This window comes from Rattus norvegicus, chromosome 7 (genome assembly GCF_036323735.1).
Source record: "Rattus norvegicus strain BN/NHsdMcwi chromosome 7, GRCr8, whole genome shotgun sequence".
NCBI classification, from domain to species: Eukaryota; Metazoa; Chordata; class Mammalia; order Rodentia; family Muridae; genus Rattus; species Rattus norvegicus.
In genome coordinates this window covers 125964923-125968439 of record NC_086025.1, presented here as the reverse complement: position 1 = coordinate 125968439, position 3517 = coordinate 125964923, and the positions used below count along the sequence as shown (strand labels likewise).

The 3517-nt window shown below is 42.6% G+C and overlaps 1 long non-coding RNA gene across 1 annotated transcript; it reads right to left on the bottom strand.

Annotated features, from left to right (window-relative positions):
• Nucleotides 1–2405: 2405 nt before the first annotated feature.
• Nucleotides 2406–3471, bottom strand: LOC134479774 (uncharacterized). The gene is made up of 2 exons (XR_010053499.1): nucleotides 3391–3471; nucleotides 2406–3112 (listed from the first exon to the last, which is right to left on the bottom strand). It is a non-coding gene; the product is annotated as an uncharacterized LOC134479774 (long non-coding RNA).
• Nucleotides 3472–3517: the final 46 nt, after the last annotated feature.

Below are 3517 nucleotides of genomic sequence, written 5' to 3'. Positions count from 1 at the left end.
CATTAGTTCCTCTGCTTTAAAAAACCAAAACCATAACTGACATTCTAGGCTTATTGTGCTGTCTCACTCACGAGTTCACAGCCTGCATTGGGGGCGGGGCTGGCCTGCTTGCTGCTCCCACAAGGGTAAACAAAAGCGATATGGAGTAAGAAGCTGGGAAAGCAGGATCACGGTTTTGATTGAAGGGAAATGCAGATTATAAATCTCTGGCCTTAAACACGGGAGGATCTCTAATGCCATCCTTTTGCCTTGTCTCCTTTACCAAGTTCCAAGCTGACGGGACCACTCCCTCACAGTCGAAATCAAGAGGAGTAGGAGCCAGATATTCTGACGTCTGAATTTAGAGCTTGTAGAAATAAGGGAGAAAGGAAAGACAGACGTTTAGCACGAGTTGTTCACCATGGGAAGGAGAAGCCACCATGAACATACTTGACATAGCTAGAGTCTAACCGGAACAGTAAATTTAGAATTTAGTGAGAGCGTTGCCAATGGATTTCACCAAAATCACTTTTTATTTATTCATTCGTTAATTTTTTTTTGAGTTTGCATTTTCTCAGAGAGACCAAATTGACCTTATACCTGACTTTATACTCATATAACTGGCTTTATATTCTTGTTCTCGCTCGCCAAGTCCTAGTATTATAGGTGAGTGCGGCTACCATGCCTGGCTTAAAATATTCTAATGATCGGGGTGTGTGTCCTCTAACACCATGACTTGTATCTGACGCTGAGTGATAAGAGTATTGGGAAGGTATGGAAAACAGTTATTGATGGAAACGTATCCTCCCTCCCCTTGAGAAGATAAATATTGGATGACAGACACATCCTCGAACTTCATGTGCATCCCAGGCCCTTTCTAGGAAATCAGTAACTTGAATGCACGTTTCTAGTCTCCATTACTAAGCATTAGGTATAGCCGCAGGTGATTACTATCTCTCTCTCTCTCTCTCTCTCTCTCTCTCTCTATATATATATATATATATATATATATATATATATATATATATATATTCCTTATATTGTTTTTTATGTCTGCACATAAATTTGGAATATGGTGTGATTTTTATGTGTACATTCATTGCTAACAGTCAAACGATGGTATTTGCCGTATATCCTCATGTAGCATTCCCTTTTAAATAAGAGCACTCACAACATACTCATTTTGAAATACAGGACTGTGATCTGCAGCTCTCTCTCCAGGCAGTAGACCAGTCAGACTTATCTCTCCTGTCTGAGTTGTTTGCTTGTATTTGCTGACCACTTTTCTTAGCCCCTTCCCTGCTCCCTGCACAGCCTCAGGTAACCACTCCATTCCTGTAAGAGCGCCATCTGGTGGGAAGCAGGCATTGTTGGTCACTTTGCACGTACCTTAGGTATGTCAACCAACTGTCCTCCAGGTTGATCCCTGCTGCCAGAAATAACAAGACCGAGTTCTAGCGTGTGGTCCAAGGGATTTTCATCGTGAGGACATGAAACACTTCCCTTTGTGTCTTGTCAAGTTGATGGCTACTTAGTTTGATTTGATACCTTGGCGATGGTGAGTAGGGCTTCATGAACATGACGTTGCAGGTGTGTCCCTTCTGCACACGGACTTTATTTCTTCAGACATATATGGTTTTAATTACTTCTATTCTCAGCCGAAGCTCTTTAGTTCATCGTGATCCCTTGCTTCTGTTTGCTTTTGTTAACTGTACTTTTAGAGGCCCTTTTATTTACTTAGCTGTTCCTTGAGACAAGGTCATGCTTAGTAACCCTGACTAGCCTTACCTATAGTTCAGAGCGCTCTTGAACACGTGGCAGCAATCTGGTCTTACCCTCTCAAGTGCTGAGATCACAGGCATGCACAGTTTTGGGGGTCTTATCAAAGAAAATCCTTGTCCAGACTAAAGGGCCATCTTTCTTCCATTCTCAGAAGAAAGGCTGTCTTCTGTTCTGTATGATATCAGCTACAGCATGACACATGCTGCCTTTCATCTTGAGGTACATCTCCCCCCCCCCAAACCTATTAAGTTAGGAGTTCTCATTTGGGAAGAATTTTTATTTTATCAAATAGGTTTCTGATGATCTATGCTTTTTCTCTTTCACTCTGGCAGTGTGAATATATCATGTATATTGAATTATATATATTGAGCCATCGTCCATCCTGGCATGCGTTCCACTTGCCTATAGCAAATGGATGATCCTTTAAATATACCGAATTAGCTTTGCTAGTATTTTACTGAAGAAATTCTGCAACGATGCACAACAAGGATGTTAATCCAGTAGGCTTACTGTTCATTATATCATTGTCTAATTTTTATAAAACAGACAAAAACTCTTGACCAAGAATACCTTACATTTTAGGGAAAGACTTTATAGGCATCCACTTTCAAAATTTATACAGACAATAATATTAGCGTATCAAATGTGCTACTTATATAATTTTTTATTAAAAAAGTCATATAAAATTTAACCATCTCAATAATTTAAAATGTACAACTTTGTAGCATTAAATACATCCACAATGTTGAACTTTTCTCGTCTTGTTAAAGAGAAATTCTACCCTGGTTAAATGACGCCTCCCCATTTCTCCCTCCCTTTGATCACTGTATTATTAGTCCCTCACTACCTCCTCAGCCAGCACCATCATCTGGACACTGTGTTGGGTGAGCATGTCCCCTGAAAGTCTCAGTCATCTGAACACTCGGTTCCCAGTGGGTGTTGCCGTGGAGAAGATAGCGCAGTCGCTGGAGGACGTGTGTCACTGGGAGCATGCGTGAAGGATTCACAGCCTTACCCTATGTCTAGGCTGCTTTCCCTGCTTCATGTTTGAGGCTGAAGGTGTGAGGTCTCAGCTTCCTGCTCCCGACACAGTGCTCGCTGCTGGCGGCTATGCTTCTCTGATGTGACGGACTACTTCCTTCTGCAACTTGACCCCAAAATAAACTCTTTCGTATATTGCATTTGGTCCCAGAGTTTGATTGAAGCTAAAGAAAATTAACCAGTATGAACATTTGTCCTAGAGGCTGGGAGGATGTTGCGATGGACCCGACTATACTGGTGCTTTGCCGTAACTGTAGAAGGATTTTTTGCAGCTTTGGGATGGAGACGCCATTACATTCTCAGAGCTGTTCTGTGGGAGATTGGAAGAAAAGAGTTGAGGAAACCAGACTGTGGGGGCACGGCTCGGGCATTTTCAGAGACAGACTTGAGAATCCCTCAAAGACTCTAGCTTGGTCGTTTATGTCATATTTTGCACTAAGAATCAGTGGTTTCAGATAATCTGGGGCTGAAGAATCAGGTTTGCTTAAGTATCGGTTTAAAAGGTAAAACCTTTGTTTGACTGGGGCAATTTAGGTTGCTTGGCTAGGACTGAAAAACCGTCTGTGATAAAGAAGAGGACGGCATCACCTGGGTCTAACCTTCTGGGGAGCGTTTTCTGGAGGTCATCACGCGGAATCTGCTGGGGGGGTAGAGGGATGGGGAGGTCGGGGGTGGGGGTAGGAGGGGGAGGGGTTGTCAAGGTTGGGAGGGGTTG